Here is an 18,986-nt window from a genome sequence, read left to right as displayed (position 1 = left end):
CTGACTGTTCACTGTATGGTTTGTGTTGACATGCTATTAAAATACTGGACATTTCATGACGGTTCAGGGAGGAGAACAAGATAGTACAGTAGATGCATAAAACAAACCACTGTGAATATTACCGAATTTAGCAGCTAAAGGAGTCAAACTAAACATGTTGAGTTTATCTGTCACCCAGGTAGCGTCTATGGTTCTCTTTTGTAGAGATCAGAATTCTGGGCAAATATTGATGTTTTTTTTTCCTTGGCCCCCCCTAAAAGATTGTGGTATTTTTGTCTGGCCCCCCCTAAATTTTCTTGGGAAAATGGGTGGCCCCCCCCCTGAAAATCCTCCACCCCCTGGAAGTAAATTCTGAATCGTCCCTTACAATGTTCTCTCGTGCGTTGCGCGCCTGGTGTACGTTCTGAGCAGAGGAAGCCCTTGCCTCACACCCTTACGGACATGAGATTGCGAGGTGTGAAAGACTGTTTGCCTGTATTAAGATAAGTCGTCGGCTCAACTTCGAAAAGCCGAAAAAAGTCGAACAAGTGGGGTAGGGGTACACGCCCACCCGTAACTTTTACTTGCGTTTTATCTGGACAAGGGGGGCGATACGCAATGCAAGACAGTGACGTAGGCTAACTTCAAGACCCAAAGAGTGATTTTACGTTTGGTTGTGTGGGGCATGTCATAGGCCCTTTAATAACCCCTGGCCATTGTCCATCCTGAACAAAAAGATGGCAGTCATTTAAATTTTTTCATCCATCAGTTCACAGCAAAATTGCATTTAATAACCCCTTGTCATTATCGTATAGGACGGAGACACCAACAAATAGCTGCAACAAGAGCTATTGCCGCATTAGAGAGGTGCTCATTTTACAAGAAGGGACCAGAAAAAGTGAGTAAACTGCACATTTCTACCTTTCTGTGTGATCTTCAGGCAAACTGACTTGCCATGGCTTAGATGCAGGTACCCTCATTCCATTCTTTCAATAAAAACAGAGACTGTTTCATGGATGATATTTCTTGTTTATGTTGATAATAAACTAAAACTGGCAACTTAGATGATTTAATAGAGACAGATATACCTCACAAATCATTGTCCAAAATTATTTAATGGTTGATTCTGTAATTCAAGGCAAATTTATGTTTCCACAGCTTGATTTTAACTTGGGTCCGTCAACATATCATTGCTTACACAAATCTTGTGAGCCATCCCATCATTCAAGACAGCTACATACTAAAGTGATTCATTTTCAGCAAATAACTTCATGTACAACTGTTGACCATTGACTTCCACTTACCGGTAATAGATACTTATTTGTTTCTTTTTTAACAGATTGTCCATGGTATGATTTACTTGATACAGAAAATGCCTTCAGCTTCACAAATTAGCAATTGATTCTCTGAGTACAATGTGAAAACAGAATTAAAACTCTGCCCTCAGATATGATGGAACTCAGAAAGTGGGTATAAAAGGTGATCAAATATCGTTGTTTGCAGCGATCTATCTATCTATCTATCTATCTATCTATAAAATTTGTATAGCGCCTAATATCCAAAGTTAAACAATGCTCAGTGGCGCTTAGAGTTACAATGAAAATGCTCTCTGGAAGATGTAAGTTTTTAAGCGTCTTTTGAAAATGTTGACATTAGGAGAGGTTTTTATGTCTAAGGGTAAAAAGTTCCAAACGACACGAGCTGCTGCAGAGAAGGAGGGGCGACCATGGGTTGACAGATTCCATCTTGTTGTGTGCAGAAGGCATTTATCAGATGAGCGAAGAACACGTGATGAGGCACAAAGTGTTATTACATTCCTGAGATATTGTGGAGCGTCTTCGTTCAGGGCTTTGTAGGTAATCAGCAAAAGTTTGTATACAAAGTGATGATGTACTGGAAGCCAGTGAAGTCGCATAAGTATAGGAGAAATTAGGTCGGATTTCTTGGTCTTTGTAACAATTCTAGCTGCTGTGTTTTGGGCAAGTTGTATTCCCTGTAACTGTGTATCAGGCAAGCCATATAGTAGAGCATTGCAGTAGTCAAGCTTTGAAGATATAACGGCGTGGACGAGGGTGGCACAGGAATCTCTGGACAAGTCCTTTTTGATACGACCAATTTTGCACTACAAAGGACGAAGTGAATAGCACTGCAAGTGGCACCAATATGTTGTTGGAATGTATGGTTGTCATCAATTACATTATATCATGCTACCATGCGCCATTCTGATTGGACGAGAGCTCATTCCATCGATGCTAAAATACTGTTTTAGCACTGATAGCAGTGCTAAAACGGGCCCCTAAACCAGCATTTTCGAAAATTGCCCGGTCGGTGCATTTGACATGTTTAACGTACCTATCTAAAAGATAGACCCTCGAGAAAGACCGAAACAGTCCACTTTGTTTCAAAGACCGAAGACCGAATTTTGATACACAGATAAAGTGTGGGTCTGTAACTCACCTCTTGGTGTAAATAAGTTGGGATCGATGATGAAAGACGTCTCTGAAGCAGCACGTTTGGGGTATGATGCACACAAATATTAGGGCGACAGCGCACCGTGCACTTTGCAGGAGTCGAGACGCGATATATCCTAGTACCGCTCTTTAAAATGAAGATAGTATTCGTTCATACACAAATAAATTGACACTTCCTCACAGTAACGGTATGTCAGATATTATTTACCAAAGTTTGGGCTATAACAGATCGGGATGTCCTAACGATGTAGACCAAGAAGTTCAAAATAACAATGGGATGACTCCTGGCGACTCGCGCGACTGCGACGATATTTGACATCAAATGCAACGAGCAGTGTCAGCGTCCAGCTCTCCCTGCATCGGGCAACACACTCAGAATCTGCACAACTGTTCATCACAGTTGCAGTCATCGCAAGTCTGGATTATTTTAAAACTGCTTGTTTTCTGGTACAATTAACGTCCAAATTATCCATCAAAAATAGATTCTGTACATGTAACATTACTGTGCCACCACTGAATGTCGCGACGCGACGGTATACTGAGACAAATCTATTTTTAGTATGCCAAAAAGCCAGGACTATTGTTCTTATGTAAATTTACGAAAAAAATTGTTACTTTTTTCTTTTGATTTGAACTCTTGACCCATTTTCTGTGTGAAGTGCAGCAGGTATTTTTTAACAAGTATCGTTCGTGTTGCATGCAAATAAAATGCAATGTCGATATGGACGTAATGCGTATTTATCGTAGGATACTGTGTGAGTGTACTGAATCCCAACTTATAAAAATGCTCGGTATCGGGCGCAGAATTCCGACGTTCGATTTCTCCTGAAGACGTCCGTTTTCTGCATTTGGCTCTTAGGGACGATTCAGAATTTACTTCCAGGGGGAGGGTGGAGGATTTTCTATTTTCTGGGTGATTTTTTTCCACGGTCCCCCTAGTAAATTATAGAAAAAATCTATGGCACCCCTCATCTTTCCTGTTTTTTTTCCATGCCCCCCCTAATATATACATGCATGCTTATACATTATAGATATATCCGGTCTAACAAGCTGCAGGAACTGTAGTGGACATTTAATCGATGATATAACAAATCATTTCAGGGTTATGTGACTATAGAAAGAATGATTTGCAGGGACTGCAAGTGGCACACTTTTGGAAAGGGTAGCAATAAACATATCTGGTTGTAAATTTCTGAAGAAAAGTTAATTACTAAATATGAATACTTTTTTCGTTATGTCTCACTGATACATATGATGCACACAAAGACAAGCAAAGATGTCAGTTAGAAATGGTGAACAGAAAATCAGAGGAGCAGATAATTGGCAAAGTGATATATATCTTGAAGTTTAATGGTACATCATTTGCTGATATCCAGATATTCTTGAAAGTGAGATGTACATGTACATGCACACGTTCAGCATACATTTTCATTTGATGATGCTGAATATTTGCAGACTCACGGTGAAAGTTTTAAACATTAGGAATTAAAATTGGTGAAAGCCAACTTGTTTTTAATTTTCTCTTTGTTTCTAATTTGGAAAACCAAGTAGCTGCCACTGAAAGCAACAATGCTGAGGAATATTTTAGAACATTTCTTGAACAAAACACCTTATCCAAAACATGAATTCACATGTTATTCTGCTCATTCCATTCACAATCCAATGTTCATATTAAAATGCAGATTACCCTGTGTAAGTCAAAGTTCACATTTTGTCAGCAGTATTTTTCAAAATTGACAGAGCATTCATATTTCAAATTTTTTTAACAAACTTTAATTTTAAAATAATCATGATGCGCATGTTTTCAGATGACACGAAACAATACATGTTAATTTGTTTTTTTTGCCTTTTCTGCCAGCCGCTACTGTGAAATCTTTGATTATACATATCAAAATGAATGGGACACAAAAGTATTAGCATCAACCTATCCACATTTCTCCTAGCCTCATACACACTGAGATCACTTCTTGGACTACAGCAAATTTCTTGTGTACACAATATTTCAACAATCCGACACCATAGCATTGATGCAGTGTCACATGATCTTCTGGATGCACATACAGGATTATTGGAAAATCAACCCTTTTGTAAATTTTTCACCATATATTTTTGACAGTAATACATAATATTTTTATTTTCAACATTAAAAAACTATTCGCTGAAAAGCAACTTGAAGATGAGACGGCCATAAATTTATTTTCAAAAAAGTTTAAAGTAGATGTAAGCACTGTAAAAAGTTATGTAGAACATTTAAAAAAATTAGAAAAAGGGTAAAATTGATGAGAATGAAACATAGAAAAAAAGGAGCAGAAAAGAAGAGAGGATAAAAAATACGAGGACTATGACTGGTTAAAGTTGCTCTTGAGTGGGAACCTTCAAAATTTAAACGTAAAAGAATTAAATAAATACCTTGATAAACATAAATTACCAAAACAAAAAAAATTGAAAGCTGAAAAAGTTCAAATTATAACCGCACATATACATGCACAACCTTCATTCAATTTAAGAAAACTGTCAGGGAAAGATATTGTAACAACTTATGTCACAGATGAGTCAGAGTCAGATAGCAGTGACTCTGAATTGGAAACCTCTGTCAATGGAGTCATTGAGAGTGATGATGATGGTGTTGGTTCTGAATATGATAGTGACACAGACACTGACACTGACAAAATCCCACAGAACCAACGTGACCATGTTACTTTAAGAAGTGGCAGAGTAGCAAGTCGTTTTATATTGAATTAAGGTGGAGCTGCATGTTACCAATACAGTTTTTTTTTAAAGCAATATATGACAAGGAAACCCCCTCATACCATATATTTTCAAAAAGCAGAGACTCTAAAGTTTAGTATGGTAGCAGTAGTTTACTCAAAGGATGAAGTGGGTGTATATTTGGGGTAAAAAACCTCAATTTTGGTATTAATGATAAAAATTAATTTAAGTCAAAAACTAGACAGTATTTTCTGAAATGTAATATTTCACTTGAAAGGAGAGTATATGTAGAAAAAACAACTATTTTATTTGGCATTATCCATCCTCATTTTAAAATTGTAGGGGTTTAAAGACTGACACTCTAATAATTGATTAAAATCATGATCAGCAAAATTAAAATGCCTCTTATTCAAAATGCCTCTTATTAAAAATGTAAGAGCTTTATTGCCAAACAAAACCAATTGATAGTGATTGTGTTATACAGCATTTAAAAAACATAATGTGAAATTTCAGAAAATTTGACCCAGCCGGAGTGGAGTTAAATTCTTTGGAAATTTTGAAATTGGGAGGCAAAGAAGCCAAGAAATCGGGTGATTTGCGTACATTTGCATGAATGAACACTTCTTTATCATGCAACTTTCAACTGCTTTACAAGCTACAAGGTAACCCCAACCTTAAAAAGACATTTGCTGTAATTTTTAGCATTTGTTCAATGTTCATCTCTGTGTATCAGCATTTGTTTGTTATTCTATCACTATAAATATAACACCCAATGCTGTATTTAGCAACATACCAGTGTGAACATAAATGACCATTGTTATTGTTGATAAATGAATTCTAGTCTGGACTTGATTCGAGATCTCTTTTCAACAAAAACAACCCTGACTGTTCACTGTATGGTTTGTGTTGACATGCTAAATACTGGACATTTTATGACGCTTAAGGGAGGAGAACATACTGCAGTAGATGCATAAAACAAACCACTGTGAATATTACCGAATTTGGCAGCTAAAGGAGTTTAACTAAATATGTCGAGTTTATCTGTCACCCAGGTAGCGTCTATGGTTCTCTTTTGTAGAGATCAGAAATTCTGGGCAAATATTGAATTGATGTTTTTTTTCCTTGGCCCCCCTAAAAGACTGTGGTATTTTTGTCTGGCCCCCCTAAATTTTCTTGGGAAAAATGGGTGGCCCCCCTGAAAATCCTCCACCCCCCTGGAAGTAAATTCTGAATCGTCCCTTAGAGTGATGAAAATACCCAAGTAAGACAACAAATACACGCAAGTTGATATATATAATAGCAATAACCCCTTCGCAGTTGGGTATACACTCGATTTGGTACAATTCGCTCCATATAGCACTCGCCTATCGGCTCGTGCTATATGTCGCGTATTGTACCAAATCTCGTGTATACTCTCCTACGGCGGGGGTTATTGCTTTAATATTACACCGATGTTCCTCGCAAATGAAGATAATAATCGTGTCAGGCATATGAACGTTCCTCATATTTCCACATATTACTCTAACACTTTGGGTTTTGTTCAAATTTCAGCTGTTATTACATATCTGTGATGTATCTTTGTCGTAGTCACACAACAGACATAAACGTTTACACTACTTATTGGTATAATTTAAGGTTACTCACAGTACTGGGATTTATGTCCGAGTAAATCGTGCAGTGGAGGTATTGTCCTTGACGCTTCGCGTCTCGGACAATACCAGTCCATACAACAGTTTTGCAAATAGTACATGCAACATGGGTTTGAAAAGATGAGCTTGAAAATTTGCTTCCAAATCAACCCTGTAGAAGCAATGTGTACAGTTCTGTGACTGGGGGGGGAGGAATTCCAACATAACTGGTTCATAAATGTCTGCATAGGCACAATTGCACTTTGTGTTTACAATAAGACTGGAACAAGGAAGTAAGCTTTTATGTGACCATGTGAAAAAGGGCTAAAAATTTCAACAGGGCTGGTATGCGGATGTGTTCATCACTGTGCCTCAAATGCTGTACACTGGCCCTGGTAAAGGTAGGTTAACAGCACTTCTGGTAATACATATAGTGGTAGGCATATTATATACCTACAACACACATTCCTATATCAGGGCTGTGTGAAAATTACCCCTGCTACTGTGTAGTCAAGTACATAGGTGGTACACAGATGTACTACTGTGGAGTCAAGTACATAGGTGGTACACAGATGTGCTCCTCAAAGCTGTGCTAGGATGTTGTACAAGGACATGGCCATGCCAAATCTGCATTTGTCAATTTGTTTCAAGATAAAAAGGCCAATATGGCCATCAATCACACTCCCATTCACATGAATCATATGTTTACTTGGTAGATTATGGCTTAGTTCTGTTGTTCTGATCTCCATTAGCCACAACTTTGGGGCTTTCTGTCAGCATTTTTGTTCTGCTTATCAACTGCAGTTTCCCATTCAAGTCATTGAAGCATGATGAAATCCCCAATGTTTAGCTACTCAGTACAGTATGTACATGTAGCATTGTTATTGTTGAAAATTTCATTTAGGGCCGGACAAGAATTCATTTGTCAATTATAAAAATGATCAAATATACAGGCTGTGTTTACAAACATAATACTTGGCATTTTAGTATGCTGTGGAAAGTAGGCCAAGAAACTGTAGTTGATAAACAGTACTGAAATACTGAAGAAGTAGCCAAAAGTTACAGTAAATGGAGCCTCGTTTACTTATTTCAAAATACATCATGTGAAGTATATCATCAATGATGGCAGTTGCAGTGATAAAATGCTTTTTCGTAGGTCTTTCCAACTTCTTTGCAAGTCTCAAAAGGACATTGGACTGTGACTCTGATATGCCTTGCCTTGTAATAATTCATTTTGATATTCCGGAATTGAAATTCATTATCATGACATTCAAACCATAGTTTTACACATTTTTGCCAGTGCACTGTTGCAGCAAGGCCTATGACATTGACAATAACTTGTAAGAGCTATCTTTGTCATGCTAAGAGACTTGCCCTGAGCAGTCATGTCACATTATTGGTGCACTAAGAAGACTTGGTAATCGTGTTCCTGCAGTCAAATATGATGTTTTTAAAAACATGACTGTAATTTAGAATGCTACCAATGAACATTCCAATATACTTGTACAAATTCCCTAAACATACCAGTTTCTAGGCCTTGCCCTCATTGTACTAGTAGCTGGGCACTGAGTGTTTTACCAGGAGCTAATCTTGTACCTCAAATTTTGAATGTTCACATCTTTTATATTCCAGGATGCTGGAAAACTCACTTTCTGAGGACGAGATGCAAAGCAGCAGCCCTGTTTAGGTGTGCTCGTCTATGAAGGAGCAAGCAGTTTGTGTTGTTTCTTGAAGGTGTTATATTCTGCAGCATGGAAAGAGACAATGTTGTGCTAGGTTTGCTTAGTTATCTAGGGTTTCAAACTTTGATTACATCAGATGTGTGAAAGGAACATGTCAATTTGTAGAGTATTTCAGGCTTTACAGAGCTGGGATGTGAAGTAAATGGGCTGACAGTTATGAATGGCCTGTAGTGTGCAGGGGATTTCCTAGTGAAACAGCTAGCAATTTTGCATCAGATGCACGAGTTAAACTTTATAACATCAAATTATGTTATCAATTTGATTTTACAAGTAGCATTCATAAGAATGACATTTTTAGTGAATATTCCCTTGCAAGTATTAGATTTAATTATGTTGCAACAATTACTGTTTCATTTCTTGTAAATTGCAATAAATGTTAGTCTGAAATGTTGGTTTCTTTAAATGTAGCTTGCAGGATTTCTAACTACTTCAGCTGTTTTTTGTGTTTCAGATGTTTTACAGTCCTGCTTTGTGTAGCTCCATCACACAGAGGACCCAATAGGCCATTCCATTGGATGAAATCCTCCCCTGTGTCTGCAAAATTTGATGAAATCCAATTTTAATTTGAAGAATGGTCAGAAATAATTTTCCCCCATTATGGTTCATATTGAACTGGTTTGTCAGCAAGCCATACAAAAGCCCTAGAGTGGCATGCCTGCAAGCCAGCTTGTAATGGCTTGTTGGTAAACTGGAGGAATCCAATTCTTAAAGGCTTGCCTGTAAACCAGAATTAGTCAAAAATTGGTTGGTCGGCAAGCCACATTGCACTAATATTGGCTTATCTTCAAACCAGATGGAACCAGAATTGGCTTACCGTTGAGCCAGAGAAGTGTGATATTGGTTTATAAATAAGCCACTGTTCAGCTTATCTGATATATGGGCAAGTCACAGTATCTTAAACATGGCTTGCTAGCAAGCCATGTTCATATATAATAGCGGATTGCCTGTAAACCATTGTTAAGTACTAACTGGCTTACTGGAAAGCTGAAGTGATCTTTGCTTGGCATGTATATATGCCATATCAAAAATCAAACTGGCACAGAAGCCAGACTTGGCATGCCAGAAAGCCAAAAATAAGCCAAAATTCACAACTCAAAACAATCCGTTTACTGACAAACAAGTTGGTTTATTTTTGGCTTGAATTTAGCTGGCCGGAAACCAGAAAAATTGGCAGTGTGTTGTGTGAGGTCATCTGCCATTTGCTCCGTACACAAACGTTAGTCTTCGCCGTGTTCCTCGCTCATGCGACCGACGTCTAGAAATGATTGACAACTCTCCCACAGCGTATTGATATCATTGAAAAAGTTGTTTAGACGTTTAAACGCAGAATTGTTGAGGACATCTGCTTTTCTTAACAAAAAACATTGAATTCTTGGCTTGTGCATGTGATAAGGAATTATTCCCTAATAACACGATTGGAACTAATTTGGGATAATTGGATCTTTAAATTTTTCAAATTTCCCAAAAGTGTTAAGTTTTCTATAGCTGAATGTTGCGACATTACAAATTACTCATAAATACAAGTGTGTAACTTAAAAAGAAAAACAGGTGATTACATTTGCAGATTAAATTGACATTACTTCACCATCCAATTATCCCAAATTAGTTCCAATCGTGTTTAATATTTTTCTTTATTCAGCTCGAAAAATACTCGTGACGTAATAAAGTGTCACCGCTCGTCTTCGACTCATGGTGACACGGTCATTACGTCACTAGTATTTTTCGAGCTGAACGAAGAAAAATATAAGGGAATAATATATAATTTATCGACTATGCATGGAAATGAAAAGACTGTTTTTGACATGATAATTTTCTTGTTTGCTTCATTTGTCTTTAGTCCAGTGTCCTTACATTACAGCAAAGTGAAGAAATTGGAGAGTACTTAGGAACGAACTCAGAAATCTGTAAAAGTATCGATGTATCTGTCAATTATAACATTCACCTCGATTTAGTAACATGGCAACGAGTTATTTTTAGCAGTTAGAACTGTCTAGTGTTCACATGGTTCAGACATGTTTTGTCTTCCTCAATGTCCAGAGTCTACTAGTATGTTGTATTTGCACTGAGATTATTTAAAGAAAGTTTACGTTCAATATCAACTAAATCAGTCTCAAAACTAACTGGTCTCAAAACTTCAGTAAATCCACTCAGCAAGCTCCCCTTTGATGAAGTTGATATTTTTCTTTCTTTCTTTCTTTTTCCTTTCGAGTTTTGCCATGGCATAACTGAAATGAACTGGGAAACGAAGGCTTTACGTATCTATATTCCGAGCCTGAGCGTGATTGGAGAGCAAACAGATTACGCAGATAATGCAAACGATCGCAACCATTACCAACAGACTTATTATGCAGGGCAATGCCCCAAAACACCCACCCAAACTTGGCACTAATCCTGACCCCGGTCCATTTCGAGCCGGGCTTTAAGAGAAAGGGCTTGACTTCTTGGGTATGATGGTGTGGTGTCTGGGAAAAGGCACAGTTACGTATCTTTATTATGTCGATCAGTCTCGTCGGCAACATTCAACGTCAGCTCATTTCTGTGCTGGTGTATTGCCTCTTGGATCGAATCTGGCGGATTTTGTCATGAAAGTTTACCTAGAAGACTTTATGAACTTTGTCGGAGTAATACTATTGAAAATGACGTTTACTTATTAATGTACAACTTACTCAAAATATGTCACTGTGCAGATGCTCGTTCTTGAGACGTTAACGAGCAGCACATCCCACCTGTGCACCACAAATATTTCACCTACGGGAAGCCAAAGTTAGATACTCCTGCTGGTGGACATATTGTCCCCGAGGCACCATCCACCTGGTACTTGTACATGGTAATGAAGGACTGTATAAGAGATATATTCATACCGGCTGGGACGTCGCCCGGGTTAACAAGGTCCCGACCAGCTACACAGGACACAGTAGCTCAAAAACCGTGTGTCCCTCGGATTATCCTTCGGGATGTTACTAAGACCTCATACGTGCAATCAGAGGGCAATTTTTATCACAGAAATGGAGAAAGCTACCAGACAATTAAACCATGCAAATTGCTACTGACGGACTGTTTAAAGTCATCTCCAGCTTGTGATTATACAGGTTCCATTACAAAGTGTGGTATTAAAAACTGCAAAACTTGTAGTATGCTCATCACTACAGAACAGTTCAGTAGTAGTTTGACAGGGAAGACCTATTCTACCAAATGTTTGGAGCCTCTTAATTGCACAACCAAAAACGTAATCTATGGAATTGAGTGTTCTTTGTGTGGGCTCATTTATGTTGGTGAAACAGGAAACAGCTTACGATCTAGAATGAACGGACATCGCAGTGGAGTGAATCGATCTTTGGATGTGCAACTTTATAAGCATTTTAACCAGGACGATCCACTCCACTTTGTCTATGCGTGTCCGTATCAGCAATATACTTCACAACAAAAAGGTTACATCAACTATACCTGTATACTTTAAGAACCAGTCTGTACCTATTCTGTCATATCAGTACACCAAGACAATATTCAATAAATATTCAATTACAATAAGGCATTGCGGCACCTAAAAATTGATGAATTCCTTCAAACACCAGCATCCTGTAACTGCTCTACATTTCCCTTCAAATATACTCCAGTTGGCCATGTCATCACTGGTGATCTGAACTTGGTTGAACATCACCACCTTCGTAAGATATTATCTTGTGGGCCCAAGTTCAGAGAACCTTGCAGGATCAACTGGAACCATAATTTTAAGATCATTATGGACTCTGTTGAAGAATATGCCAGAAAATGGGCTAAAAGGGAGGATGTAGAGTTGGACACACTGTCAGAATGGGTCAAATCTGTAAGGAAAATAGTGCGCGGCCGTATTGGTCGACTAAAATAACATGTTTGCAGAAGACCCTATATGTATTCAAAGATCGTGACGCTGTTAAGTGTTTGAATGATATCCGGATCCATGACAAATAGTTGTCGTCCCTGCTGATAAACCTGCCAATAACATTTTATCATATACCCATGACCGTATCCGTGTCTCCTCTGACGCGTCGTGACGTGGAACGTAAAACATCAGTCTGATACGGCACGTTATACGTCATGCATTGTTGTTTATTTCCGATTTGATGTTATGATGTTCATCTTGCATTTAACGATCAAATCCATTTTTTTCCACTTCAATCAAAATTTACCGATATAAAACGAAACATACTACTAGTACATATGAATTTAACGTTCCTTTATTTCAGATCTAAAGAGAGTTACAGGACAGGTTGTTGTAGAAAATAAAAGTTGATGTTTACAATATGTTGTATTTCGCGCTACTTCGTCGTTCCTGTTCACGTCAGCCATGTTTCAGCAAGAGTTATTAAAGTGAATTCAAACTTACAATATTGTCCGTGTAATAATTATCCACCAGAACACCAGGATGGTGACCAGAATTAGTAAATTGGCTCCATTCCTTTTCTGAACTGCGGTAAATTGCGCTGAAATAATCCTGTTTAGACTGTATACACTCGACACGATGCGATCGACGACTTGATCAGCTGTTGTAAACAAACATGTATCAATGCGCTCAGACCAGCGGCAGAATATAAAAACATAGTCCCTTCGAAAGACTGACAAAAACTAATAAAATTTCTTTATTTTTAATTACCTTTTACATAAATATACGGTCATGGGCATATGATAAATCGGTTATCCCACGATATCAGCGCTTGGTTGGGACGTATTGCCACTCGTGAGGGTGCGCGCCGCATCACACGAGTCGAAGACGAGTGTGATGCGGCTCGCACCCTCACTCGTGGCAATACGTCCCAACCAAGCGCTGATATCGTGGGATAACCTCATAGTATTTGTCTATAAGAAGTATTATTTTGAATGTCTTATAAACGAACTTGGTGTAACTAAGACCTCCACCAACTCCACTTACAGACAATCAATGTTCAACAAATCTCAAATTTTGGTAAACCATAAGTCATTCATGGACAATTTTAATATTACAACAAAGGATGACCATAGTAAGTTGCCTAGCTTATACTTGATACCAAAGGCCCACAAAACACCTTACAAAGCTAGGTTTATCGCAGGATCTTCAAAATGTTCAACAACAGAGTTATGGAAGATACTGACTTCTGTTCTTTGTACTGTTAAACGGGGACTTCAAGCATACTGTGATGTTGTCTTTTCTCGGAGTGGTATAAATCAAATGTGGATATTAATAAATTCGAAGGAACTCTTGGAACACTTGAAATCAAGATGTTTCAAACATAACATCTATTAAAACTTTCGATTTTTCCACATTGTATACCACAATACCACATGATAAATTGAAAGAACGCTTGAAAAACATCATCAAGCAAACATTTTTCTACAAAAACGGTTCACGCCGTTACAAATATGTAGTATTTGGGTATAATTCTACATATTTTGTTAAAAATACTACCGAGAAAGACATTATCAGTATGCTTGATTTCCTCATTGACAACATATTTGTTGAATTTGGAGGACATATTTTCCAACAGTGTATAGGAATTCCTATGGGCACTAACTGTGCTCCCTTGCTTGCCGACTTATTTCTGTTCTCATACGAGGCAGAATTTATCCAGAACCTAATCAAACAGAAAAAGGTCTCTGTAGCTAGAACTTTCAACCTAACATATAGATACATAGACGATGTTATTTCAATGAATAACTCTGAATTCAGTGACTATCTCGCTATGATTTATCCTCCAGAATTGGAGATTAAAGAAACTACAGAAACGGCCTCTTCTGCTTCATATCTGGACATTTTACTTGAATTTGACTCTATTAGGCTATATGACAAGAGAGATGATTTCAACTTTAGTATAATCAATTTTCCACACCTCATGAGTAATATTCCACTCTCACTAGCATATGGGTATACATTTCCCAGTTTATTCGATATGCTGGAGCATGCAGTTCATATGGTGATTTTGTAGAGAGACATGGCCATCTCTCTTACAAACTGTTAAATCAAGGTTACACCAGAGCAAGACTTGTCTCTACATTCAAACGCTTTTTTGGCAGGTATCGCAAGCTGGTAGATAAATACAATATCTCTCTTCGACAAATGATTGCTGATGGCATCGGTGACATTGGGCCTTAGTTAGTGACCACTACCTATCTGACTTACAGATTGATATATGACGGGTGTCACATGTGGGGCAGGATGCGCTTACTATTTTCAAAACACCTAACAGCACTTCTTGGTCTTCTGGCCAGAGGTCCATATATCTTTCTTTCATGAATATGACTTTGTTTGTGTACCGTCTATTTACTGTCTGTTCTGTGCTGTTTTGTGTCTATGTTTACAACTATTGTCTTACGAATTCTGACCTAATGTCATTGGATTATGGATTGGTATGATTGCGATTATTTTAGAGGCCTTTATAACACGCCACATGCTCATTCCCTGTCGCGATTCACTAGAATACGTCACCTGACGAGAAAATAGATACGTCTAGTCCCCTCCGGATCGACAAAAGTGACGTCAGGGGGTATTTTTTTGAAAAGCTATTTCCCTAGAGAAATAGTTCTGACCAAATTTGAAAAGTGCCCGGACACGTGACCGTAGTGTGTCTGCAGCTTTGCAACAATGGCGGGTGACTAGAACGTGATGTGCGTCCGGGATAGGTGACGACCCATTCTCTAAAACAGATTTTCCGACATTTTCCAACATTCGGACAGCGTAGGAACTTGAACAGCTCATCAACGGAAAAGTGCAACTAAGGATGTCGCTAGGTATGCTTAGAATATTTTTTGAAAAAAAGTGGTACCATGTACAACTCAGTGAAACCTCTGTGGAAACATCGCCAAGTGAACTTGTCACAATGGATGGTTGCAGTGCAAAATATCAAAACACATTAAAACTATATAACAATACAACATGAGCGCGTGGTGTGTTATAAAGCACCTATAGCCTGGTCTTTATTCGGCTATACCACCCGTCTATTACCCGTCGTGGCCATGTGTTACCTGACACCATCGCTATACCCTCGGCCTACATCCTCGGGAATAGCGATATGTTTCTTGTAACAGACGGCCCCTTGTGGTAATAGACGGGCGCTACAGCCCTTATGACCAGGCAATAGTTGTTTAATATGTATGTCGCGAGATCATGCAACATGGCTGTAGCGTGGGGTTAGGAAGCACCTCTCCTTGATATTTAATACAAGCTGCGATAGCAATCAATGTGTGTTACAGAGTGTAAATGCCTTTTTCAAAGATGTACCTTTAAAACTTCAAACTCCGCCTGAAATGTATTACTTCCTTCTTCAGATGTAATATGGAAAGCAAGCTGTTGAATGTCATATCCATAGACATATCGCTTCATTAACGATAAAATTTCAACATTACCTGAAAAGAAAGAAACGATTCCTATTTTAATTGATAGTCTAGTAAGCAAAACTTAATTACATACATCTTGCAATCGTTCAACCGAGATGTCGAGATGTACGGAACTTAAGTAACAGATTTCTACTTTGTACTTGCAGTAATTTGTATATATATATATATATATATATATATATATATATATATATATATATATATATATATATATATATATATATATATTATAAGCACAAATTACTTCAAGTACAAAGTAATGAAATCTGTTACTTAAGTTTCATGCATCCTGCAATCATTAGACAGATGAAGATCTTCATCTGTCTGATGATTGCAAGAATAACAGGAATAAAAATAACAGCAAACATAACATCACGTGGTCCAACGACTCTTTCAATTAGAACTTGGAAACTAATGTCAGTATATTTTAGAAATTTCTTCAACTTGTTGACAAACACTTTCTAAAGGGGTCTAAACTTCACAAGATCTTCAATAGGAACACAATTAAAGTGAGTTACAGCTGTATGAAGAATATGGGTAGTATAATCAAATCTCACAATAAGAGTGTAATCACTGGAGATTAGGATCAACCAGCTAATTGTTTATTGCGGCACACTATCAGTGATGATCAAATCTACGCTTTAAAAACAAACGCTCTGAGTTGGTTTCAAAATGTTGCAACCAAAACAAATATTATTTATTAAATTGGCACTCCCACTTGGTAACATTCTTAAAATACATTTTGTTAATGCCAACGGTCGATATTTGACGTGGCGACTGCGCGCGGATCGCGAGATATCGATAAAAACATGTCATTTCCCGAGCGTATTTTTCACATCTCGAAGTTTTACGATCGTTTCTGATTATGACCCGAAATCCCCCGAAGGTTTGTTGTTGTGCTGATTGACGATATTCTAGGGAGTCCATAATAAGTTCGAATGACGCAATTTTACCTCCCACTGCGAAGACTTTATATACAGCATTATGCCTTCACTTCAGGTAAGTTTTTTTAAACCTTCTCCTTAGTTTTTGTCGTTTTCATTATTCTCAGTCAGTTCTATTATATTTTTAACCAATACCACATAGATATCAGTTTTTACGTGTAAAATATTAGCCGCCTCTGATGACTACATTTTGTCGTCTGCCACACAGTTACGCGTGGTTCGATACAGAGCAGCGGGCGCACGTGGCGGCCGCTATGTATCAACCGCATGTATCTGTGTTAATCACCTATGCGAATTCTGGTGGAATCAGTATACACATATTGACTGGCCATGAGGGCAACAGCATACGTCTGTACCCCGAGGGACTGTGAGTCACCCCCAAAAACAGACTGTTTCCCGAGGCCGTAGGCCGAGGGAAACAGTCTGTTTTTGGGGGTGACTCACAGGCCCGAGGGGTTAAAGACGTATGCTGTTGCCCTCATGGCCAGTCAATATGTGTTTTGTAACACACCTCATCCGTAGTCATACATAAGAACGTACCATACACAAAAGTTGTCGCATGTAAGCTATATGATGTAATATGTTGGAGTGGTTCAGCAAGAAAAAGTTTTTCCCGACAGGGTCGCAATACTTCTGCAAAACGTTCAATGCACCTTTGATTATCGTCTTCGTTCGTTTCGAGTCTTTGTTTGAAACCAGAGCATTCAGTTCTTCTTCAGAAAGTAGGATAAACCGAGAAATTTCTCGACTATCGTTTCGCTCGGCCGCAGACGACATCTTTGTTTACATTCCAGTTCGCGCATGCGCCAATGTTTTTTTGACGTCAGCGGGCATCATTTTTCGGAACTGATGCCTGGCAGGCAACAGTTCCGACAAATGATGCCTGATGACGTCGTTTACGTGGATCAGCACAAAAAGAACGCATCCCACGTGACTATCAATTGGCGAATTAGAACACAGACTGCGGATGAGGTGTGTTACAACAAACTTTGTTTTCCGTTTTTCTTCGAGTCAGTAAGACTCGGCTTCCCCACAGGGCATGACCGATCACCGACGTACTGTGTGGTACTGTGGCGTACAGCAGCGTTAGCGTAGACTCGTACTCAATAGCTTAGTTTATAATGGCCCCAGTGCCGAACGTTCGATGTTCCGAAGCTGAATTTAGGTGGGCCATCGGAATTCAAACATTTACTTTTTTGAGGACATGTTTTTATCGATATCTCATGATCCGCGCGCAGTCGCCACGTCAAATATCGACTGTTGGCATTAAAAAAATGTGTTTTAAAAATGTTACCAAGTTGAAGTGCCACTTTAACTCCACCTATAAATAGAATGGTACGTCCGACAATAGAAATGAGAGTGTAGAGCTAAGAATCCTTTCACTTCTGTCTGAAGATTGCAGGATGCATAAAACTTACATAACAGATATTGTTACTTTGTACTTGAAGTAATTAGTGTAATTATTTGTAATGGTCTGCTTTCCCTATCGATTTCAACAGCTTTGGGTCAGTATAAATGACGGGTCGACACTAGGATCAGCGTTCAATTGCTTTATTAACGAGACCTCGACAAAAACTGTAACTAGTGAACAATAATACCAATAACGTAAAAAATTAAAAAAAAATTTAGGGCAAAGAAAATATAACAAACGCGACGTGATTGGCTATGCATGAATACTGAAGTCTGACAAGCTTATTGGCTGAATTCCATATAATAAGAAGTCGATGAAAATGAATTTTCAGCTCCAATATTCCTCCCGGGCCGCTGGATTCAGGATAAATAACTCAAGCAACAAATTAAATGAAACTTAAATGTTTCTCCAAGCAAACACACACACAAAATGCTGAAACGTGTGTAGAGACCTCAAAGGTGTCCCTGACTTCAAAGTTGTCCTCATGTTTTCAGATGAACTTGATTTCCTTGCAGTCTACTTAATTTTTTATTCGTATCTTCGTATAATGTTGTCGAAATTTGTAACGTCCTCAGTAATGATCTGTTGTTCGAGTCGTTTTTGACAAATACATCCATCATGTTTTTAATTCCCGATGCATTTTATCTTGCGAAAGCAGGCCGAACTGCGCGTCAATTTTTTTCACTGACTTAGAGGGCTTAATGAAAGCATCATGGGATTGTACGCACGCGCAGTACAAGATCTGTCCGTCGATAGGA

The 18,986-nt window shown here is 38.3% G+C and overlaps 1 protein-coding gene across 1 annotated transcript in view; it reads right to left on the bottom strand.

Moving 5' to 3' along the window:
• The window catches only part of LOC139138278 (fibroblast growth factor receptor 1-like), a 107,478-nt gene that overhangs the window by 39,985 nt on the left and 48,507 nt on the right, over window positions 1-18,986 (bottom strand). Inside the window, exon 8 of the mRNA XM_070706586.1 lies at window positions 15,758-15,882. The gene's annotated coding sequence lies outside the window, so the exon portion shown is untranslated. The remainder of the gene's footprint in view (window positions 1-15,757; window positions 15,883-18,986) is intronic.

The sequence above is a fragment of the Ptychodera flava genome, chromosome 8 (assembly GCF_041260155.1).
Source record: "Ptychodera flava strain L36383 chromosome 8, AS_Pfla_20210202, whole genome shotgun sequence".
Lineage (NCBI taxonomy): Eukaryota > Metazoa > Hemichordata > Enteropneusta > Ptychoderidae > Ptychodera > Ptychodera flava.
Note: the sequence above shows the minus strand (reverse complement) of the source record. Positions and strands in the feature narration are given on the sequence as shown.